Genomic DNA, 25,642 nt, shown 5'->3' on the forward strand with positions numbered 1-25,642 from the left:
CTGAAGGTTACGTAGCCTGGCTCACTCAAACCGAAACAACGGACTGAAGTACATCCTGCTTCTCACGCAATACTCAAACTGAAACAATAGTTTGAGGAACCACATCCTGTTTTTCATGCCTAACCTGTGCCTTGCTTCTGCTTAGGATATGATTGGCGGCTATTATTAGTAACAAGGCTGTGGACTATAAAAAGGGGGTTGCTGGAGGGAACGGGGGAGAGAGGAGGAAAAAAAAGACTGTGGAGACTGCAATGCTTACAATAAAAAGTTCTATGAAAACTGAATCAATGACGACTATGTGGTGATTTCGTTGGGCTCTCGCGGGCGAGGGTCCGGCATCCAGCCCCAGCAGCTGCAGGCAGTCGAGCAGTGGAGCAACAAGGAAAGGAACTCTGTTGAGATTACTTTACCAAGCAGGTCTGACCAAAGTGATTTTCCCAAAAGATCTCCAATGTTTTAGAAATGGATCTGCTAGGAGCTGGCACTATGGCTTGGTGGGTTAAGCCACAGCCCACAATGCCAGCATCCCATGTGAGCACAGGTCCAAGTCCCAATGCTCCACTTCATTCCAGCTCCCTGCTAATCTGCCTGTGAAAGCAGGTGAAGAGGGCCTAAGTGCTTGGGTCCGTGCACCACTTTGGGAAACCGGAATGCAGTTCCAGGCTTCTGCCTTTGGCCTAACCCTTTCCATTGTGGCCATTTGGGGAGTGAAATAGAAGATGGAAGATCTCCATGTCAACTCTGCCTTTCAAACAAACAAATCTTTCATAAAATGCACCTAGAAGACTTTGTTTCCTGGGACGAAATGTTTTACAAATGGCCAGTTTCAGTATTTCCTGATACTGATCAGCAAGTAAGTGGTATGTATGTTGAGCAAATATTTAGATCTATTTAATGACCTCCTTTCTGAGAATTTCATTAACAAAGACTTATATTACATCCTTCTATTTATACAAATAAATAGAAGTTTTGTGCCAGCAGCAACTTAGATGTTGCCAAATCAGTACTTACAAATCCTTGAGCCTCTTGCATGCACTTATGTGAATCTGAATGCTATTGGCTTTAATTTCTTTGATTGCTTCTAATTTGGGTCGAGTATAATTTTACTATGAAGCAGGACAGATGATAATTTTGTAAACCATAAAGTTATAAAGACTGTCTAGCAGTTGAATAATTAATTTACAGGAGTGAAAAGGCAGTGAAATACAATAAATGACTGAAAACCAAAGCAGATTTTATAAAAAACATCTAACGTATGTTATCGAGTTTGAATCCTTGCATGCCATCTATTCCTACAAACACATCAACTATTCTGTATTTAAGAACAAAGTATGAAACATCTGATATACACAGGGTCAATTCTTTATCTCAACTTCAAAACAAATCCTCAATTTCCCAAATCTGTATTACTTTCATGGGCCTTTTACTCACAACTGGGATTGTTGTCACTTCCTAGAGTTCATGACATGAAATCTGGGAAATCAGAAGCTGTCCTTTGCAATTGTCTCCACAATGAAACAAGGTTTGGCTGCCCCACTGAAGAATCTTAAAAGAGACCAACAATTTTTTCAGGCTCCTGATTCCATGCATGTCTCCATGAATGGACAATGACAATATAACACTTGGAATGACAACAGCATCATGTCTTTGTATAGAAATTTACCAAGTTTTATAAAATACTGATTCTAAATGCTGCGTAGTCTCACAAGTACTTTTCACATCAGCAACGCTGAAATGACTGTGAATCTTCCTTTCAAAGCCTACACTAAGACCCTGCAGTCAGATTTTTCTACCACTTCTTTGAGTAAGTTCCCACATGTGAATAGAGACAACCGTATCTTAGTACTTTGGTTGTATTCTATCAAAAGACTGTAATGCTCTTAATTCCACATTGGAAATACTATTCACAAAGCACCCATAGTGACCTGTGTGTACACAATTATCATTTAGATTCCTACCAGTCCTCATGAATCTGGCCACTACAATGACTCTGCTCTGCTCATCCTCCTTGATGGTAACTCTCTTTAAAGGCAAAAAAGGTGGGTCAACATGGATACTGGGTGGAACATATGGGGAGTTGGGAATAAGAACATTCCCTGAAAAAGACTGAAAACAACTACAACATTTAAAAGAATGAGGCAAGAGGAATAGAAATCACATCCTTGGTCTGAAAAGTATTCATGACCAGGTGCAGAAAAGTCTATCTACATCTCCCATAATATTTGCAGCACAACTTAAATATTTTGGAACTCTAACTTCTTCAAAACTGGAAAACAACAGTATCTATCTCCTTTCCATTATTAAGAATGACTTGTACGTGAATGCTCTTATGATTTTTTAAAACCTTTCATGTCTCCCTCATAATATGCCAAGAAGAAGGTGGAATACTGATGGTTATGTGAACAGACGATTTACATGGTAGCATTAGAAAATGAAAACAGTCCTTTGATTTTTGTTTTGGTGAGCCTCCTCTGACACTCCTTTATTACAGAAGAATGTAGAGATAATAAGAAAAAAGGAAAAAAAAAAGGAACATTTCACAATCAGAATGCCTTGCTGCCTAAGATCAAGTTAAATGAAGAGAAGGCAGATCCATTACTACCTGAAATAACCTTAGTACAAACAGAACTGATGCTTCAGCATAAGATTAGGAAATGGTCCCCAAAACAATCTCTAATTTCTTCACTTTTGCATATCCAGAAGCCAACCAATGGACCCTGGCTTCCTAAGAACAACAGGTACAGGTCCTAACTTTGAAAGACTTTACATAGTTTGGCTTCCAGGAAACTGGCATTGATTCAGAAAACCCATTCAACATTGCATCAGATGGCTAACAGGATGAATCTGGAGTGGTAGCAGAATTCATTGCAAAGAAGTAGAATTTTCTTCAGGCTCACTGATGAATACACTTCTAGCATTAAAGAACAGAGATCTAATCATCAGGAGGGATTGATCTGTAATAAATTTATCTAATAGTAAACTTCAAGTTAAGTCAGTGATGGGGATGATTTTGCCGCATTTTTGCACCATAATGCATGCAGCCAAGGCCAAAGACAAGAAGGATCATCTCCCTACATTCCTAAAACTTAAACCAACCAACCACTGGTTCATTCTGCTTTTAAAGAGCCAATTAGTGGCCAAAATGACTAGAAATACAATATTCCAAATATGATTAATTAGTTTGATTATATCAGCTTCCATGTTCCTTTTATAAAGAGTCTCAAAATTTCACACCAAAACATGCTTAATGGCAGAACTAATGATGAAATTTGAATGGGCTTATTCATTATTATGGGTGAGAAATTATACCTGAAATGGCCAAAATGTGTCGAAGGTAACTGGTGTATGGGTGAAGTCAGGACTTGCCTAGGGAAATCTAACCAGACACACTGTTCTTAATCCTAATTACCGTTCAGTACTGTGTGCTCCATATTTTCCATGGCATTCTGTTCAGAAGGTCACTTTGTCTCTAACATCATGAGTTTATTATCCTTTGAGCAGATGAATTCTTTCCTTCCTTGAACATGCATAAATGATCTTAAAGCTTCTCAGGCAGATAGACAGCTGCCACCTGGGCCTCTCCTAACACTGGCTCTATGGGGATCCAGCTACGGTGTAAGAAATCACACCCACTGCCCATGTGGTGAGGAAGCGAAAGTGAGTCAAGTAGAGACACCACCTGGAGGAAGAAATGGTTACCTTCTCCCAACTACCAACAGCCTCGTGACGAAGGAACCATCAGCCCAGCAACCAGCAGACTATGCACACAAGGACTCCAAGTAAGAACCTCCCAGCCTTCCCCCAAATAGTGGCAAAATAGTGAGTACCATTTAAACCACAACGTTTGGGATGACTTGTTACATGGGGTTAGAAAATCTGAACAAATTTCTTTCTGCACCTAGGACTGCACTGTTTTCAATATAGAACCATGTAATTAACTGTGTTTAACGCTAGGCCTGGGGCTTATTCTGTGTTTCAATGAAGCTGACAGATGGTAATGAGCACATACTATGTGCTATAGGCACTTCTAACACCCTGCTGAACAAAACACAGTGTTCTGCCTTCTCAGAGAGCTTATGTTCCAATAAAGATTAAAACAATTAGAAATACAAGAGTACTCCATGAAGTTTTTGTAAAATGACATTTACATATTTACTTTGGTGCATTTTTTTCACATTTTGAAATATATTGCATGCTTCTGGTTTCATTCCTGAGCAATTCACCTTTTTGATAATCACTTTTGGAATACGACTTGAACTTAAATTAAGTCTTTTTCTTAAATTGACTCTCTTGGGAGTTGATGTATTGCTGTTAGTAATGATGCTTTGATTCAAACTTATATCTTGACTCTCTTGGTTGTTCCCAATTAGGTCATCACCTGGGGAAATTTGCAGGTGCAAATTTTTTTTTGTTTTAAATCCATGCATGTGAACTTCAGAAAGCTCATGGAAAATTCCCTCATGAAAAACCCTTGCCAACAGACAACATGGAAGGGTTTTTCTGTAACAGATGGGGATACTTGCTGTCTGCTAATTCTACTTTCTTGGAGGATATAAATTATGGACCTGAGAAACAATCTTCTGATCCCTTGGCTCAATCTTCCTTTTGAACCTTGCATTTTTGAGATCTGTTTCATATTGCTTTCCAAACACCAATTTATCAGCATTCCCTGAACCATTACTAGTACACATTTCGTGTGAAAATGAGATTAACAATCTGTAATACAAAGTAGATTCTGTCTGATACTGAATATATCTGAGTGAATCTGGAGGTGTGATTCAGAGGGTTCAGCTACATTTGGGACATCAGCTTCCCATAAGGGACTTAAGGTTTTGAATCCTGGCTCTTCAGCTTCTGATTCAACACCCTGCTAATTCACCAAGGTGGGCAGAAGACAACCCCAGTCTTGGACTCCTGCCACCCATGTGGGAGATCTGGAATGGGTCCCTGGCTCATAGCTTTGGCCTGACCATTATGGTCATCCAGGGAGTGAATCAGTGGATAAAAAATCTTTATCTATTATTCTCTCTCTCTCTTTCACACATACACACACACACACGTAATTTAAGTAACCATTCCCAAGGCCCGCGCTGTAGCAAAACTGGTAAAGCTGCCACCTGTAGTGCTGGCATCCCACATGGGTGCTGGTTTGAGTCTGGGCTGCCCCACTTCCTATCCAGCTCTATGCTATGACTTGTGAAAGCAATAGAAAATGACCAAAATCCTTGGGCCCCTTCATCCACATGGGAGACCAGAAGAAACCCTGGATCCTGGCTTTGGAGCAGCACAGCTCTGGCCATTGCAGTCCTTTGGGGAATGAACCAGTTTCTCACTCTCCCTGCCTCTCTGTAACCCTAGCTTTCAAATGAATAAATATTTAACAACAACAAAGAAGTCATTCTTCAGGCATGTCCCCACATATAACCTCAGACAAGGAATTACAAAAACAGTTACAAACATTTATGCAAACACAAAAACAGGACATATAAAGCTTTTTAAGGGAGAATTGAATCCTAGTACATTAGAAAGTTTATTGTACTTGTAAGAAAAATGCAGATCAAGTAAAAGTCAATATAAAAGCTTTATATTACATATTTATTATATAAAGACTTGGACCAATGGGCAGAGATCTCTGTGTCATTCAAATATATGAATATTGAAAGGTTTTCACAATTAAGGTGTGAAGAAAAAGAAAATGATCATTGCAAAAAGACATAAAATTAGATTTAACCAAAGCAGATTGGGGCTAAATAGTAGACAAATTAAAACCAAAATTACATTTAGGCTTGGATAAAAAAAAGACCACTCTGCTTGTGCATCTGTGCAGTATGACCAAATTTTAAAGCTTAAAAATTTACATGCTGGCATCTATAAAACTAGTCCAGATCAAATGAAATGGGACATTTGGAGGGCTAAAATATTAACTTAAGTCATATACATTATATTTAAAAACTATGCAAAACCTAAATCATTAATCCTAGGGTTTTAAAAGGGAAATTTCATGAATGAACACTTAGTAGCCTTTATCAAGTCAGTGTCTCCTGATAACAGATTCAATTCAGGTACTTGTGTATTCAGCAGTAAACACAAATGGTTTTGATTAATTCCAAGGAGCAAGAGACAGCAGGAACAGAAACCAGCACAAAACCTAGAGAGAAGGCAGAAGATCACAGAGAACCCTACTGCCTTCAACTTATCTCACTCTACATTCCTACTTCCCTAGCCATCCCAAACCAGAACGCACCTCTCCACAATCAACAGGTAGATACTTCTATGAACCTGGAAACTGTCTGCAAAACTGCTCCTCACTTGGGCTAGCACTGAGGCACAGCAGATTAACCACAGCCTGTGATGCCAGCATCCCAGAAGGGCACTGGTTCAAGTTCCAGCTGTTCCACTGCTGATCCAGCCTCCAGCTAATGCGCCCAGCAAGGCAGCAGATGTCTCAATAGTCGAGCCCTCCCACCAACACGGAAGACCTCAACGGAGTTCCAGGCTCATAGCTTTTGCTCTGGTGAGCCCTGGCAATGACAATCACTTAGGGAGTGAACCAGTGAATGGAAGACCCCAGGACCCCGTCACTCTGTCACTATCTGTACTGTGCCTTTATGGCTTTTAATTAAATAAAAGCAAAAAACCAGTTTTCAAAGGTCAACAATTAAGTGCAAAAATTTTTATTCATCACTTTGCATCCTACCCAAAACACACCAGAGAAGCATAATTTTACTAGCATTAGTCTGCTTTTTGACTTCAGCCACATGCACACACACACACACACAGAGACTACAGAACAGGCCAGAACCTTGCAGAAGCTGCCAAGTGTCTGGTTGTTTCTGACATATTTTCGTACAAACTTTGAAGTAAAGACTGAACAGAAAGTCTCGTGCTAACTGTAAGGAAAAGGGGTGCAGAGCAGTGCCTCCTCACACGGGGCACCAAATGTAAGGAAAAGGGTGCAGATCAACAGCAGTCAGAATAAAAAGACTCACAGACAGACTGAATTTAGTCAAAGAAAAGAAACTTCCAGAGTTGGACCAACTGCCAACGAGCACACAGACCAAACACGTGGCAGAAGGCCCAGACCCCAGTAGGAAGGGCCTTTTTATATCTTAGGTGGGTTCAGGGTGGGTGTGGGTGGCAGTGGGTGGAGATGAGTGTCTCTATACAACTTCTTCAAGTTTGGCCTCCTGGCTTCCAAACCTGGGGGAGAATGCATGTGGTTGGGGGAAGAACAACAGGTGTGAGACGAAACTGGTCCCTTGAAAGAAGGCATGAGCAACCAGAGCTTTTTTAAAATGGCTGAGGCACCTGTCCTTGTTCCATCAATCCTGATTTTGAGTATAGATAAAGAGGTGGGGCGTCGGTTTCTTTCTGGCTACTTCCTGCTGATATGGGGCGTAGACAAGGGGCAGGGTATCTATACACTGGATCGGATTGATTGGAGAAGGAGAGAGCAAGGAACCTTGTGTTGCTCCTGCAGTCACAGCCTCCTGTAAGGGGTTTTGAAATGTGTTAGTTGTACATGGTAGGAATGGCAGCAAATGATTACGAGGATAAAAAGACAAATCAGAAACATTGCCCACGGTGGGAGTGTTGCCGAAATGAGGACAATGGGGGATATAGGAAAGCAAGAGTCCTGTCCAGTTCATTGAAGACAGGTTTATGCCTGACTGCTCCGTTTTGTGTAGGGTGTCTAACAAGCAGATTAGATACACAGGATGTAAACCACAGGACAGAGTCATTGTTAGAGGATCTAAGAAAGGAGGGAGTTTTCCCCTTGAGACGCAAACGGAAACTGACAGAAGGGGTTCAGTAATAAGCAGGTGTGTTTTCAGGCATGGCCAAGCAATCTGTGAGGTCCAGACCTGTGTCTCTCTTCACATGGAGCCCTGGATGAGACACAGTAAGGGAGGTGTGAACCTCCTTGGGGAAGACACCACTTTGACTTCCACCACCTTGCTGGCCGGGGAGGAGGGCAGGCCTGAATAGGAGGTTAGTATCGAATAGTTGGCATCTGCCTTGATTGGTACTGACCCTAGGCTGTTCTCCTGAAGGTGGTGGTTACTCTGGGAGTTGGGCAGAGGGAAAGGCTTTTTAGCCTGGGGCCAATTGGGTCTGCGGTTCTGACCTAGGAGTCCTTCAACCCCGAGGGCAGTTCTGCTTCCAGTGGCCTGGCTCTTGTCAGAGCCGACAGGACTCTTCCTGACAGCTACTCGCCCAATGCCCTGACTCCTCATTTCCTAAACAGGTGCCATTCAGGGAAGGACTGGCCTTTTTGGGTCTCCTTGATGGCAGATCACAGTGTAAAGCGGCCATTAATTGGCCTGCCACCTATCCTTACATTGCTCCTGCTGCCTCACTCCCTCCTCTTTCTCCTGGTCTCTGTTAAAGTAGAACACAGAAGTAGCCTTTAGGAATGTCAGCCAAAGGGCAGTTCAATCCCATGCCTAAACTTTGGTGGCCTGAGCTGGAAATCTACAGTCACAGGCATGTTACAACAGTATTCTTCCTGTGAGGAAAGATGATGCCAATGAGGAGAGTTATGTTCTTCTATGTAAGATCAAAACATTAAGACTACCCTATCCAAAATGTCTAATACAAAGTCTAAAGATCAAACTGTACACCCTGATGGGGAGTTCTGCAGAACAGAATCAGTTTCCCATCTTGAAGAGACTAGGGAAATGAGGGAACAAGCCAGGCTTTCCATATTGCTTGCTGTCAGAAACTTAAAATCCAGGGAAAACTTAGCAAACAATTTTAGCTGTCAAATAACTTATGAAAATATTTACTGAAAGGTCCAATGCCTTCAACCAGTTGTAAGAGTGAATATAGTTGGAAATACTTCTCAAATATCTAACACAAATGTAACCCAAATGAAACAGAGAGCTGTTAATAAATTCTCCCATATAGACATACAATACATGCACACATATGACACAGTACAGGAGAGAATGACAAAGCAGTTTGTTACTAGCAGAGACATTTTTGTCTGCCACAAGACAATTGAGGGGAAAAGATGGAAGACAACAAGGCATGGAGCCTTCGTCGGAACAAAGTTTCTCAGGACTTACCCCTGCTCTGCTCCTCATTTTTTTTTTTGACAGCTCTGCAAAATATATTATTAGAGATGGCTGGAACAGAGGTTCTGTCTTTGTGCAAAGGAGAATTTAGATGTGAGATGAGCAGATTAAGATGCAGCTCCATTACATTACATTTTAGCATTTTGGGGTTCATAGGAGGGGGAAGAGACAGGTAGAGAAGACTATTTAGTTAGGACAGAAAGGGGGGACTGTAAAGAGAGCAGGGGCTGAGCTTGTGGGACAGAGGGCAGAGTGGGAGTGTGGGTGGTGGTGCTGAAGTCAGGCTTCATTGCACCTGAGCAGCAGGCAGAGTCCTTTCTTTAGCTCTTGTTGGGGGAGGTGCTGAGCACCACATGGACCCTGACAGGTGGGCAGAAGAGAGGCTCCTAGTTGAAGTTGACAGCGCATTGTCTTTGGAGCTTGGCATGTCTCAGGTGCAGAGCTTTCCAGAGCAATGCACATTCTGCTAGCCTTTACACTATCTTTCTACACCCAGGGGGAGGGACTGAACTAGCAGAGGAGACTGGAGAGGAGAGCTCAGGAAAAGAAGAAAGAGGCAGTTTTGGCTGCTGGTGACAGGAGTGGGGAAGAGCCAGACAGGGGACAAGGGTAAGGAGAGGGTCATTGTCCAGAAGCTGCAACCTCCTTGAGAGAACCGTGGAAGGGAATGTCGAGAGTGCAAGGGGAGATTCCAAGTGTTTCTCTGGTTAGTGGGCTTGGAATGAGAAAAGCTGATGTCAGAAGAGGCTTAATGAAGGGGAATCAGGTGGGTCAGCCAGACAGGAATCACCAGATGGACGCTTGGGGTGGACAGGGAGGAAGGTCACACTTCTGGGCCAGGATCTCAGAGAGGATGACATGAGGGAGGGGTGGAGAGCTTACAGAGAGTTTTAGCTCCCTCGGGAAGAGCAGGAGAAAGAGAATTCAGAGGAGAAGAGGCTGGAAGGGTGGCAACTTTCCTTGTTGCCAGTGGAGAGGGAAAAGGAGGCACTAGAGAAAGAGGGGGAATGGAGTGAGCAAAGGCCTGTGTTCCTGAGAGGCCAGCTTACCAGGTGCGGGAGAAAGGAGGGGTGGGCAGGCTGATGATTTAAGGGATGGCTCCAGGCCTTCTTCCTCCATGAGAAATCAGAGTGAGGAAAGTTGACCCCAGTGGAGGAAAAAGGCTTGGAATAGGGGCTTCTAACCGTTTGCCTTTTCTCTATGTGAAGTTATTAAAATCTTGGAGAATTTTGAGACAAAAAACACCAAATTCATGCTGAGGTGGAATAATCGCTTTGGCTTTGTCTCCTCCTTCAGGCCCAGCTTGTGCAAGTCTTTTCTCGAGGCAGGCCAGAAGGGAGTTGACTTTTGGAGCCCATGGATTAAGCAAACTATGGTCTGAGGGAAGAAGCAAGGCTTCCCTGGGAAAGAATCACCTCAACCGAGAATTTAAGTCCTGAGTCCTCTAAGAAGAGACAGCGATAGAAACCAACTAAACACTCAGGCCCTATGAGGGGGGATGAACTGGTCAGGAGCATCGCCCCAGCAGGCATGCGGTGAGAGTGACCTCTCTTGCCAATCTGGTGGGCTGAGAACTAGGTCCGATGTGGGCATGTGATGATGAGATCAGGCAAAGGCTCTGGCTGTGAATTCGCTCAAAATGAGAAGTGCAAGCGTGAGTGAGGAAATGTTCTGGAATAGGGCCTTCCAGGTCAGAAAGGAAAAAGGAAATTGTAGGAAAGGGAAGGTTAGGGGCAGGTGGAGACACTGAAAAGGGGAAGAATTTGTCCAGATGAAGGTAAGTGGGTCACAGCACTCACCGAGAGAATATAAGAGTGGCAGATTGAGGCAAGATGCCATCCCCTCCTTCTATTTCTCACACGGGGCAGCAAATATAAGCCAAAGGGTGCAGATCAGAACAAAGACAGAATACAAACTCACAGCCAGACAAAGCTTATCCAAAGAAAATAAACCAGCAGAAATGGGTGACCTAATGCCAGCATGTGCGCACATGTGCACACACACAATATATATATATACCAGGGTGCCCAGACCCCAATTGGCTGGGCCCTTTTATATCTTAGGTGCACTGGGGGGGGGCAGTAATCAGAGGTGAGCTTCTCCATAGAAGTTTTTCAAGTTTGGCCCCCTGGCTTTCAAACATGGGGCAGAATGCAGGGGGTGGGGTGGACAACAACACCTTGTGAGACTAAATTGGTCCCTTGAAAGAAGGTAAGGGTAACAGACACCTAAAATGGCTGAGGCTTCTGTCCTTGTTCCATCACTACCTACCTATGTCAAAATACACACACTGCATATCTTGCTAACAGCAGGTAGAATCGTCTCTGCTGTCAAGCATTGGTTCTACTGCTGGGCAGTAGATGGCTTGGCCCCAGAATATTAACTTGAATAATTAATGTAGATGAAAATCACACTGTTTGTGGGTCTAGGGAGATGATGGTGAAGAAAACTAAGATAGTTATCCAAGCCAGGTATACCGCATGTATGGCAGTGATCCAACCTCACCCAGGCTATGGGAGTGGAACCAGAACTTGCAAAACAGGCATTCCAACATTGGGTGCCAGTGTCCCAAGTAATAACAAATGATTCTTCCTTGGCATTGTACATCCAGTTGAATAAATCTAATAATTTATGGTATTAATGACCAAGCATCTAATTAACTGCTTTAAAATATTATATATACAGGATTTCAGTCAAATTTGTAACACTCACAAGACAATATATACAAAAACTCAGGAGTGTGCCCAATGTCATCCAAGTACAGGTACTCGAACTTAAACCTAACTAAAAGACTACTTCACATATTAGTTAAGGGTACAGGTAGGTATTACTATTCCCTGAACACTGAAAGTACGCCTGGTCAGTTCTCTCAGATTGACACTGTCAACATCAACTCTGCTGAATCCACTATGTAAATATTAAATACAGATGTATCAAACACGTTTTATAAAGTGACCTGGAAAGGTTTTATACAACCCTAGTACTTCATGGCATAAAAATTTCCTCCTATGGAAAATTAGCAACTGACTCAATGACCGGATTTGATGTCATTTTATTTTCCCTCCATTCCCTGGATTGTCTAAGTCTTCTATAGTGAATGTGCACTTACAAAGAATAAAATTAAAATGAGCTGCACTCTATAGCTCAAGGTCCCATGAATCCCGACCTTGCTTGGCATAAATAGAGTACAGCAGAAATCAGGCACATCAAACTTTCTTTATAGAACTACAAGGGAGTGGCGAATCTAGATAGTACAGTCCAGAACTGTCCTGTCCCAGCTAGCGGCCACTACCAATCATGGGTGACATGCTGGACACACTACATGTGACTAATCCAAGCTAAAATGGGCTGTAAATGCAAAATATGCATTGGATTTTAAACACTTTGTTCCAAAAAAAAAGTAAAGAACCCCCTTAATAGTTTTCAGCTTATCAATTAAATGTTGAAGTGATAGTACTTTGGGTATATTAGGCTAAGAAACCACTGAAGTTGACTTCACATCATTTTCAAATGAGGATACTAGAAGTGAACACACAGTTTGCACTAATTCATATTTTCACTGTCAAGTGCTGCTCTAGGACAAAATTATTCAAGTAAAGCCAGCAACATGCCCATCATTTGGGATCCTGTTCAAAGGCAGACCTTTGGGTCCCAGCCCCGAAGTGCTAAGCAGAATATGCATTTTAACAAGACCCCCGTTTGTTCAATATACACATTGACTGCTAAGAAGCACTGTTAAAGAAAACCTGTATTTTTGTTGGTAGGGCCTTTATTACTGTTTCAATTTCTGTGTCAGTTATGGGTCTGTTTAGGTTTTCTATGTCTTCCTGGCTCAATTTAGGTAGGTTGTATGCCTCCAAGAATCTGTCCATTTCTGATAGATTTCCCTCTTTGCTGGCATACAAATTCTTGTAGTAATTTCTGATGATTCTTTTTATTTCTGTGGTGTCTGTTTTTACGTTTCCTTTTTCATCTCTGATTTTACTGACTTGGGTCTTTTCTTTTTTTAGTTAGTTGGGTCAATGGGGTGTCAATTTTGTTTTTTTTTTTTTTTTCAAAAACTAGCTCCTTAACAATAGACAAAGATCACCCACTTTTGAAGAATTTTAACTTTATTTATTTAAGAGGCAAAGAGACAGAGCTCTCCCATTTACTCCTTCACTCCTTAAGTGCCTGCAGGAGCTGGACTGGGACAGACTGAAGTTAAGAGCCAGAACTCAGTATTCCATGTAGCTGACAAGTACCCAGACACTTTTGCCATCACCTGATATCTCCCCAGGACACACATTACCAGGAAAGCTTAAATTGGAAATGGGTCCAGAATTCAAATCTGGGCACTGGAACACAGGGCACAGACATCCCAAGGAGAAACTTAACTCCCACATCATATGTGCGCCCCCAAGAATCTGACGAATGACACCCAAAGGCTGTTAGCCTAAAGCTAGTGTAAGGTGCACTTTCAAAGCTCGAGAAAACTCCCCTGCAACTGAATGCCTATCCTCCTTCCCCTTCATTTTGTATAATATGATTGCTAAGGCCAGTTTTTCTCCCCAACCTGTTAATCCGTAGTGCCTACCTGATGCTGACGCCACTGCCCTCTCAAGCTGCCACCGATGGCCTCTCTCTTCTGCTACCTAACACAGAGCCACCACCACCGCCTGTTTCACTGCTGCCCATCACGTCAGCACCGCCACACCTACCTGCTTCCTCGCCGGCTGCCAACGCTGCTGACCGCCGGACTCTGCACCAGAATGGCCCTGCTGCCGCATCTTTGCTCACTGCAGCTGCTCGCTGACGACCTGTGCTGTCCAGAGCAGGAAGCCCCATGGAACGCCCACGCTGACACCCACTGCTTCCTGGTTCTCCTGGTTCTCTGCTGCTGCTGCCGCCAGCGAAGACTGAGGCTTCCCTCCTAGGAAGCCCCAGGCTTCATTTAGTTTGAGGCAGAGCTTCCCTTCCCCGCCCAGGACGCCTGACACGGAGTCCCACTGCCGACTCTATGTACGCCATCCCTCACCCTCCACACCACCCCTCATCCTCGCTACCGCCACCTTCTTCACTGCCGCTGCCCAGGCCTATATCAACACCGCCCCCACCTACCTCTGCTTCCTCGCTGACTTCTTGGTCTATCAGAAGAATCGCTACCACTGCCGCTGCATCCTTCCTCGCCTCTGCCCACGGATGAACTGAGCCGCCCCGCCCACGATGTTTACGTGACCCCCACGCTACACATGCTGACACTGACCCTGACGTTGCACACGACCCTAGGATGCTGACGGTGACCCAGACGCCACATTCGACGCTGCGTCGGGGTCAGCGTCAGTGTGCGTAGCATTGGGGCCGTGTGCAATGGCGAGGAAGGAGGTAGCAGCGGCGGTAGCGACTCTTCTGAGACCCTAAGAAGTCGGAGGTCAGCGAGGAAGACGCCACCAGCCAAGACTGAGGCTTCCCACCTAGGAAGCCCCAGGATTCAGGTAGGCCGGGGCAGAGGTGCCCTTCCCCTCCCTGGACGCCCGGCACGGAGCCGCCACCACTGCCTGTATCCCCGTCACCCCTCTCAGTCACTGCCGCCGCTGCCTAAGCCTAAACCACAACCGTCCCTACTTACCTGGGCTTCCTTGCTGATCGCCAATGGCAGCCGGACGTCTCATAGAGTCGCTACCACCGCCGCTGCATCCTTCCTCGCCGTTGCCCGCCGATCAACTGGGCCGCCCCGCCCACGACGTTTACGTGACCCCCACGCTACGCACACGACGCTGGGACGCTGACGGTGACCCGGAGCCACAATCAACGCTGCATCGGGGTCAGTGTCAGCGTGCGCAACGTGGCGGTCACGTAAACGTCGTGGGCGAGGCGGCTCAGTTGATCGGCGGGCAACGGCGAGGAAGGATGCAGCGGCGGCAGCGACTCTTCTGAGAACCGAGAAGTCGGCGGTCAGCGAGGAAGCAGAGGTAGGTGGGGCGGTGTTGGTGTAGGCCTGGGCAATGGCGGTGAGAGAGGTGGTGGTAGCGAGGGTGAGGGGTGGCGCGGATAGTGGCGGCAGTGGCAGCTGCGTGTCGGGCATCTTCAGCAGGGGAGGGCGGCTCTGCCTCGACCTAACTGAAGTTGGGGCTTCCTACGTGGGAAGCCTCAGTCTTTGCTGGCAGCAGCAGTGGCCAAGAACCAGGAAGTGGTGGGTGTTGGCATGGGTGTCCCGTGGGGTGTCCTGCTTTGGACAGCACAGTTCATCGGCGGGCAGCTGCAGTGAGCAAAGACCAGCGGCGGGGTCATTCTGGTGCAGAGTCCGGTGGTCAGGAGCATCAGTGGCTGGCGAGGAAGCAGGTAGGTGTGGTGGTGCTGACGCGATGGGCAGCAGTGAAACAGGTGGCGGTGGTGGCTCTGTGTTGGGCAGCAGAAGAGAGAGGCCATCGGTGGCAGCTTGAGAGGGCAGTGGCGTCAGCATCAGGTAGGCACTACGGATTAACAGGTTGGGGAGGAAAACTGGTCATAGTAGTCATAATATACAAAATGAAAGGGAAGGAAGATAGGCAGTCAATTGCAAGGTTGTTTTCTCGAGCTTTGAAAGCGCCGCTTACGCTAGCTTTAGGCTAACAGCCTTTGAGTGTCATTCGTCAGATTCTTGGGGGTGCACATATGATGTGGAAGTTAAGTTTCTCCTTGGGATGTCTGTGCCCTGTGTTCCAGTGCCCAGATTTGAATTCTGGATCCATTTCCAATTTAAGCTTTCCTGGTAATGTGTGTCCTGGGGAGATATCAGGTGATGGCAAAAGTGTCTGGGTACTTGTCAGCTACATGGAATACTGAGTTCCTGGCTCCTAACTGCAGCCTGATCCAGTCCTAGCTGCTGCAGGCATTTAAGGAGTGAGGGAGTAAATGGGAGAGCTCTGTCTCTTTGCCTCTTAAATAAATAAAGTTAAAATTCTTCAAAAGTGGGTGATCTTTATCCTTCAGATTTATTTCAGAGGCAGATACTCATATCCATGCATATACATGCACAAACACACACACACACACTCACGCAGTGCAAGAAACATACATAAAGAGGGTTCTCATCTACTGATTGACTTTGTAATTCTCACAACTACTGGGCCTGAGCCTGGCTGAGTTGAGGGTTGGAGAATTCATTCCATGTTTCCAGCAAAGGTGATGGGTATCCAAATACCTGGGTCCTATCCACTGCCCTCCAGGTCCACATTACAGGAAGCTAGACTCAGGAGCCAGAAATAGGTACCCGATTTCTTGAGCCATCACAACTGCCTTCACCATCCACATTAATAGGAAGCTAGAGTCAGGAGCCGGAGGTGGATACTGAACCTGGGTACTTCAAGGATGGAATGCAGGTGACCTTAATTGGCTTGGTAAACCGGATTGCAAATCCTTGTCCTTCTGAATTCTAAAAATCATTACAGTTTAGTAACAGTTTTAAAAGGAAATTAAGAATTTACAACGTGTTTTAATTTCATTTCCTTCATACATTTCTTTCTCTGAAAGTAATCTTCATCTTTTTCATGTGTATACACATCTTATGTAAATGCTTTGGTACTATGTGAAGTTTTGTGATGTTATATGTAGTTTTTTTTAACATATCCTTTTTATAGCTAATACATTTCAATACTTGTTATTTATTGAATGTACCTTATTTTCTTAGTTCTATATTGAATTTTTGCAGTTTGTTTGGCAAATGGGTAAGCTGTGTTGTGGGGAACAAATTAATGTACATTGGTTTTCCTTTTTTTTCTTTTTTTTTAACTAGTGTTTAGCAGACTCAGTGTGCTTTGTAGACACAGATGTAAGAACACAATGGTATTGCCTTTCTCCCTCCCACTTTCTCCTTTCCACTGTGTTTCCTTCTCCTTTTTCTTTCTGTCTTTGGTTTTGATTTTGTCCAATTTTCCAATTACATTGCAGTAAAAAGGTTTAATACTTTACTAGATAAGTTAAACGAGTAAAAAACAAAATTATACCAGTTTAGTGAGACTATAGACAACGACTGTAAACAGTAATTGAATAGAAAAATGATTGTTTCATCCCTATGTGGTAAATCTATAAGTAATTATAGATCATTAAAATTGTGGTAGGATAACATTCTTAACCATCAGTTTCACAAACGCATAAAACAAAGTTTTACAAACTGTATTTGCAGCAATACTGGTACACACAAACATTTCTTTCTGTTTGATTCCCTGAGATTCCTCCCAGCAGTGTCTAAGTGTTCCTTTTCCCCCACATCCTTTGCAACATTTGTTACTCTGTTGTTTGGATTTCAGCCATTCTAATAGGGGTGAGGAGATACCTCATTGCGGTTTTGATTTGCATTTCCCTGAAGCCTGGAGATGTTGAGCATTTTGCCATATGTTCGTTTGCCATTTGTATTTCTTCTTAATGAGAATTACCTGTTGAAGTCCTTTTCCATTCCAGAACTGGATTGATTTTGTTGTTGTTGACTTTTTTAAGTTACATATATATTTGGGATATTATTCCTTTGCAGATAGATGGTTTGCAACTATTTTTCCCATTCTGCTGGATGTGTCTCCACTCAAATTGTCATGTCCTTTGTTTCCAAGTTCGATATAGTCCTATTTCCTTAGTTTTACTTTTGTTGCCTGTGCTTCGGGGTTCCCATCCAAGAAGTTGTTCCTACACCAATGTCTTTGAGTGTTTCCCTTATGTTTTCTTCCAGCAACCTCATAATGTCCATAATGTCAGGTCTTAAATTGGGTCTTTGATGTATCTTCAGTAGATTTTTGTATGTGAAGAGATACGGATCTGCTTTCATTCTTCTACGTATATGCATCCAGTTTTGCCAGCACCAATATTATCTTTAACTGCACTGTGTGGTCTGAGCACTTTTGTCAGAAGTCAATTGGCTATCTGTATGTGGATTAAATTCTGGGCTCTCTCTTCTGTTCCATTGACTTACACATTGGATTTTATGCCATTACTTAGCAGTTTTAATTATTATAGCTTTGTAGGATGCTTTGAAATTGCGTATTATGATTCATCCAGGTTGGGCTTTCTTATTCAAGATCGCTCCAACTATTTGTGGCCTTTTGTGATTCCATATGAATTTTCTTTAAGGATTTTATTTATTTGAGAGGTTGAGTTACAGATAGCGAGAGGGTGAGACTGAGAGAAAGGTCTTCCCTTTCCCTGGTTCACGCCCCAAATGGCCACAATGTGTTATTATTGCTATACTGTATTCAGCCATGTTGGGTCTGTTCTGTATTTTCTTGGAAATGAGATGATTTTTTTCAAAGTGAATGAGTATTTGTATGCTTTTAGTATTAATGACTATATGTAACTTACAGTTCTCTTTGTCTATACCTTAGTTCTTGACAGTGTAAAATGGGCAAGAAATACAGAGGATATACAAACAGCATTTGAAAAATAAAAAAAATCTGATTTACCATCAGCTGTTCTTCAAACTAACTATATTTTTAATTTCATTTAAAAGAAGGAAGCCAGCACGTCCTATACTTAATTTCATCAGATAAAATTCTATTTCGTTGTGTGAGCTCACAGGCTTGTTGTTGTTTATTCAGCAAATATTTGAGTGCCTGTGTACCCCACTTCCACTAGTAGCTCTTCAAGAATTCCCATTTTTGAAGGTTAATCACACATAAGGATGTTTTGGTATAGTCTTGTGAGTAAGTAACAAATTCTCTGTATAGATCCTGTTGGGTAGCAGATAACAAAGTGGGAGTGTGAAGCAGAGAGAATCAAACCTTTTTTCAGTTTCGTGTGGTCTTGATTCCTTTTATTAAATTATAATCAGTCAGAATTTTATTAAATTAAAATCAGAAACATGGGAACCATGAGTAACTGTTTGTTTTAGTTTTGAGTAATGCATCTGTAGAATCATTTAGTGCAGTGGAATACAGGAAAGGACTTTGGAAACCAGAAGAGCTTCTTCCTCTAAATGAGTCCGTTGTCTGTATCAGCACAGTATTTTTGTGCACTGATTTTACACTAATTTTGTCATTTGCTGTTATATCTCTGCGTGCTACATTTCAAATTGAAATGTTTCTTGTATATTTTTAGTATTCACTAAGTTACTTATTTGGTTAACTTTTTTTTTTATTTTCTTATTTTTTGACAGGCAGAGTGGACAGTGAGAGAGAGAGACAGAGAGAAAGGTCTTCCTTTTTGCCGTTGGTTCACCCTCCAATGGGATTTTCCTAACATCTTGTGGCTCAATAGACACTCTAAGGTATTTTAATTGATTTTCAGTCTTTTTTTCTACAAATACTGGCAGTTTTGCACAGACACTATGATACATTCTTGGTGCATTAATAGGTTGGTTTGAAAGTCCATGATGAATCAGTTGATTTGCACAAAGTTGCATTTTTAAAAACAAATGTTCACAGTAGAACTGGATTATTTTTAGTTTGTTATCTTCTGAAGAATAGAAACTCCACCAAACAGGTAATGGAGATGAAATTTGTTTTTCCATTTTTTTATCCACCTTGTGTTATGGTTGTCTAGAATTGTCATGACCCCTTGTAGCATTTTAATAAATAGATAAATTTTTAAAAAGTGAGATTGTCACGCATAGGGAAAATACAGGTTTTCTTTAACAATGCTTCTTAGCAGTCAATGTGTATATTGAACAAACGGGGGTCTTGTTAAAATGCATATTCTGCTTAGCACTTCGGGGCTGGGACCCAAAGGTCTGCCTTTGAACAGGATCCCAAATGATGGGCATGTTGCTGGCTTTACTTGAATAATTTTGTCCTAGAGCAGCACTTGACAGTGAAAATATGAATTAGTGCAAACTGTGTGTTCACTTCTAGTATCCTCATTTGAAAATGATGTGAAGTCAACTTCAGTGGTTTCTTAGCCTAATATACCCAAAGTACTATCACTTCAACATTTAATTGATATGCTGAAAACTATTAAGGGGGTTCTTTACTTTTTTTTGGAACAAAGTGTTTAAAATCCAATGCATATTTTGCATTTACAGCCCATTTTAGCTTGGATTAGTCACATGTAGTGTGTCCAGCATGTCACCCATGATTGGTAGTGGCCGCTAGCTGGGACAGGACAGTTCTGGACTGTACTATCTAGATTCGCCACTCCCTTGTAGTTCTATAAAGAAAGTTTGATGTGCCTGATTTCTGCTGTACTCTATTTATGCCAAGCAAGGTCGGGATTCATGGGACCTTGAGCTATAGAGTGCAGCTCATTTTAATTTTATTCTTTGTAAGTGCACATTCACTATAGAAGACTTAGACAATCCAGGGAATGGAGGGAAAATAAAATGACATCAAATCCGGTCATTGAGTCAGTTGCTAATTTTCCATAGGAGGAAATTTTTATGCCATGAAGTACTAGGGTTGTATAAAACCTTTCCAGATCACTTTATAAAACGTGTTTGATACATCTGTATTTAATATTTACATAGTGGATTCAGCAGAGTTGATGTTGACAGTGTCAATCTGAGAGAACTGACCAGGCGTACTTTCAGTGTTCAGGGAATAGTAATACCTACCTGTACCCTTAACTAATATGTGAAGTAGTCTTTTAGTTAGGTTTAAGTTCGAGTACCTGTACTTGGATGACATTGGGCACACTCCTGAGTTTTTGTATATATTGTCTTGTGAGTGTTACAAATTTGACTGAAATCCTGTATATATAATATTTTAAAGCAGTTAATTAGATGCTTGGTCATTAATACCATAAATTATTAGATTTATTCAACTGGATGTACAATGCCAAGGAAGAATCATTTGTTATTACTTGGGACACTGGCACCCAATGTTGGAATGCCTGTTTTGCAAGTTCTGGTTCCACTCCCATAGCCTGGGTGAGGTTGGATCACTGCCATACATGCGGTATACCTGGCTTGGATAACTATCTTAGTTTTCTTCACCATCATCTCCCTAGACCCACAAACAGTGTGATTTTCATCTACATTAATTATTCAAGTTAATATTCTGGGGCCAAGCCATCTACTGCCCAGCAGTAGAACCAATGCTTGACAGCAGAGACGATTCTACCTGCTGTTAGCAAGATATGCAGTGTGTGTATTTTGACATAGGTAGGTAGTGATGGAACAAGGACAGAAGCCTCAGCCATTTTAGGTGTCTGTTACCCTTACCTTCTTTCAAGGGACCAATTTAGTCTCACAAGGTGTTGTTGTCCACCCCACCCCCTGCATTCTGCCCCATGTTTGAAAGCCAGGGGGCCAAACTTGAAAAACTTCTATGGAGAAGCTCACCTCTGATTACTGCCCCCCCCCAGTGCACCTAAGATATAAAAGGGCCCAGCCAATTGGGGTCTGGGCACCCTGGTATATATAACTCCATTTTGTTGCACATGACCAGATCCTGTTTTCTTTACTGCTGTGTAGTTTTTATTCACTCTTCAGTTGATAGGAATTTGGGTTTATTCCATGTTTATTCTACTGTGAATTGAGCTGTGGTAAACATGGAGGTAAAGATAGCTCTTTCGTATGCTGATTTTATTTTCTTGGATAAATTCCCTGGAGTGGGATGGCTGGGTCATATGGTATCTATATTCTTGTTTTTGAGATATCTCCATACTGTCTTCCATACTGACTTTATCAGTTTACATTCCCACCAACAGTGGGCAAGAGTATCTTTTCCCCCACATCCTCACCAGCATTTATTGTTTGTTGATTTCTGTATGAAAGCCATTCTGATTGGGGTGAAGTGAAACCTCATTGTGGTTTTGATTTGCAATTCCCTGATGGCTAGAGATCATGAGCATTTTTTCATGTGTCTGTTGGCCATTTGGATTTCCTCTTTTGAAAAATGTTTAAGTCCTTTTCTTATTTCTTAACTAGGTTGTTTGTCTTGTTGTTGTGGAGTTTCTTGGTCTCTTTATATATCTGGTTATTAATCCTTTATCAGTTGTGTATTGTTAAATAAACAACAGGAGTCACTTTGTGCTAACTTTCCATGCAGGACGTCTGTTCCTCAAAGACTTGTATTATGAAACTTAACAGTAAAGCTTGTTCTCAAAGAATTGATTTTAGTACCTTAAGTGGAGGATATTCTTATGTCACACAAATTATAGTTATGTCTAAGTGCTCACAAAAGATGTATCATTCCTAGCTTCCTCTTTAAAGATAATTAAGTCTCAAAAAAAGTGAAATTACCATTGAGATGCAGTGGTTTTGAACAACCCTTGTCTGGACTGTTGAGGAACAGCTTTTGATCTTATTTTTTAGGCTTTTTTTGTTTTTAGATTTTTGTTTGTTTTGATTTTTTCTCTCTTTCTTTTTATCCCTCATACAAAGTGTTCAACTCTATACTTAGAACAGAGTTAATCTTCTGTGTATGAAGTTAAATTAAAATCTCAGTAAAAGAACAGACTGGGAATGAGAGAGGAAAGGGGATGTGGGTAGGCATATAGGTAGAAGGGTAGGTGTGATGGGAAGAATTACTATGTTCCTAAAGTTGTACTTATGAAATGTATGCAAATAAAAAAGAGCCATAATCCACTCAATTTTTTTAAAAAAGTAAATTAAACCTATTTTCAATCCTTTCTGAAATGAAAAGTAGTGATTGACTAGCTAAGCTATGTGCTGTAATCAAACTGTTTAACTACAGTGATTTTAAATGGCAACAGCCCATCTGACTGGGCAGCTTGGCAGTTCTGAATACTTCTGCAAAAATTTCCTTTTTTTAATGCAAAAGACACTAAAGTGTGAAGTGGCCATGCAGTGTTCATCTATGAATCCTCCATCTCTTTGCCAATCTTGTAGCTAAGGATCTTGTTCCAATCAATCTTACTGCATGTAACTGGCAACTACATGCAACTGGCTTTGAAAGTAGTGTCAGACATTACCTGATAATACACTCCCAGTTGTCTAGTACTCATTTCTCACAGTTTATATAATTTTTGTAAGTTATTTTGCTATTTGTGCCTCATTAGATTCATTGGGGAAACTTGTAGATCTTTATGACTCAATAGCTGAACAATACCATCATCATAGTGAGGAACCTGAATTGTCAAGATACCAATGACCTGAATAATTGAAGGTGTGACTGAAAACTTCCACTCTGATCTCCAGGGGCCATTCCAAAAGTTTTTTGCTTCAAACTGATGGTTTTCTATATATGCAATATGGGTTTGCTGTCCATCTATCTTTTTACTCTATACAGTGCAGACCCCCCTTGGATCATGTTCTTTTACATAGCACAAAGATCAGTTTCTGCTGACCTTCTCCCTGATTAATCACATTTTCTGCTTCCTGGATCTCGGATCAGTTACTTACGTTCTAAAGTGACCAAATTTGAAACAAAATCTGTTTATGTATACAAAGTCTGTTATCAATATGTTGGATTTAGTCATCTCACCATTTTCATTTACAGCATTTTTGGTTAAACATTTATATTACTAGAGTCCTTTTCATATCCATGAAGAAATGAAGAATTCTAGAGCAACCAAATTATGATATAAATCTTAATATGTATTCTAGATTTTGGATTAGTATCGGATTGCTTTTTTTCTGATTTTCATAATGTTCAATTTTTATGGGAGTAAACAGATGCAAGTTATACTATGCAAATGCATGTGTTGCTCCTTTGCTGAGAACATTATAATTAAGAATCAGTAACTTAACATCATTAAATACCTCATTAAATTCTCCACGAGGGGGAATGAATGATGAATTTTGCTGCTCTAAGTACTGTCTCCTCATCAAACAACCGCTCCTCTAGATCTTCCATCTAACATTTATTGTTTCTTTATTTCTGTATGGGAGCCATTCTAACTGGGTGAGGTGAAAGCTCATTGTGGTTTTTATTTGCGTTTCCTTGATGGCTAGTGCTCCTGAGCATTTTTTCATGTGTCTGTTGGCCATTTGAATTTCCCTTTTGAAAAATGCCTGTGAGAGTCTTTTGCCCATTTCTTTACTCGATTGTTTGTTTTGTTGTTGTTGTTGAGTTTTTGAGCTCTTTATAGAGTCTGAATATTAATCCTTTATCAGTGTCATAGTTCATAAATACTTTATACCATTCTGTCAATTGGTTCCCAGCTTGCTGAAGTTTCTTTTCCAGCTCAGAAGCTTCTCAGCTTCATGTAATCCAATTTGTAAACTTTGGCATTGATTGCCTGGGCATGTGGGGTCTATTCCAAGAAGTTTTTGCCTTTGCCAATATCTTTCAGAATTTTCACTATATTCTCCTCTAGTTATTGGATGTTCTCAGGTCATAGATTTATATCCTTACCCATTTTGTGTTGATTTTTTCAGAAGATGTAAGGTAGAGATCTTATTTCATAGTTCTGCATGCAGAGATCCAATATTCCCAACATCATTTGATGAAGAGACTGTCCTTATTTCAGGGATTGTTTTTAGCTCCTTTGTCAACAATTACTTGGTTGTACATATGTGGATTGATTTCTGGAGTTTCTAATCTTCACTTGATCTTAGTCAAAAGGCTGAGAAGTGATGGAGTTTATATTCTTGTCCATTGGTCTACATGTCTATTTTTATGACATTACCAGGTTGTTTTGATTGTAATTGCCCTGTAGTATATCTTGAAAACTGGTGTTTGTTTTCAGGATTTGTTTTGGTTGTATCAGAGTGCTTTTGCTATTCAGGGTCTCTTGTGTTTCAATATGAATTCTATCATCATTTTTTTCTAGATATGAGAAGAAGGTCATTAGTATTTTTACTGGGACTTCATTGAACCCATAAATTTCTTTCAATAGAATGAACATTTTGATGCTGTTAGTTCTTCTAATCAATGAACATGGAAGGTCATTTCATTTTTTGTGATTTTTTTCAAGTTCTTGCTTTAATGTTCTGTAACACTCCCAACTGTTAACAACAGCTGGCACTGGGCCAGGCCAAAGCCAGGAGCTCCATCCAGGTCTCCCACGTGGGCGGGCAGGGGCCCAAGTACTTGACCCAGCAGCTGCTGCCTCCCAGGGTGCACATTAGCAGGAAGCTGGGTGGGAAGTGAGGCAGCTGGGACTCAAACTGGCACTTGGATCTAGGATGGGGGACGTCCCAATCAGCGGCTTACGCTGCGACCGTGTTATCAGCCCAGAGTAAGGGTCCCGTGTCGCCACCCCTACCTCAAAGGCATGCTCTGCAAATAAACACACCCATGTTCAGGAGAAAAATTAAACACAGGACGTAGCAGAAAGGTAGGGATCGTGAAAGCTTTCAAACTATTTTCATTTTTAAAATGACCAAGAAGCACTGGTGCCTTGGTGCAGCAGGTTAATCCTCTGCCTGCAGCGCCGGCATCCCGTATGGGCTCCAGTTCTAGTCCTGGCTGCTCCTCTTCCGATCCAGCTCTCTGCTGTGGCCTGGGAAAGCAGTGGAAGATGGCCCAAGTCCTTAGGCCCCTGCACCTGCATGGGAAACCCAGAAGAAGCTCCTGGCTCCTGGCTTCGGATCGGTGCAGCTCCGGCCATTGCGGCCAATTAGGGAGTAAACCAGTGGATGGAAGACCTTTGTCTCTGTCTCTCCCTCTCACTGTCTATAACTCTACCTCTCAAATAAATAAATAAAATCTTTTTTTTTTTAAATGACCAAGATTATAAACTATAAGACTACCTCAAAGAGTTCATGGAGAATT

At 42.0% G+C, this 25,642-nt stretch overlaps 1 long non-coding RNA gene and 1 pseudogene across 3 annotated transcripts in view; both read right to left on the bottom strand.

Moving 5' to 3' along the window:
• LOC133773908 (uncharacterized) overlaps positions 1-14,769 on the bottom strand; it is a 151,333-nt gene extending 136,564 nt beyond the window's left edge. For all 3 annotated transcript variants that reach the window (XR_009867976.1, XR_009867977.1, XR_009867975.1), the window contains exon 1: positions 14,689-14,769. This is a non-coding gene — a long non-coding RNA (uncharacterized LOC133773908). The remainder of the gene's footprint in view (positions 1-14,688) is intronic.
• Positions 14,770-22,778: 8,009 nt separating this feature from the next.
• On the bottom strand, positions 22,779-23,779 carry LOC133773909 (F-actin-capping protein subunit alpha-2-like; annotated as a pseudogene).
• Positions 23,780-25,642: the final 1,863 nt, after the last annotated feature.

The sequence above is a fragment of the Lepus europaeus genome, chromosome 14, assembly GCF_033115175.1.
Source record: "Lepus europaeus isolate LE1 chromosome 14, mLepTim1.pri, whole genome shotgun sequence".
NCBI lineage: Eukaryota > Metazoa > Chordata > Mammalia > Lagomorpha > Leporidae > Lepus > Lepus europaeus.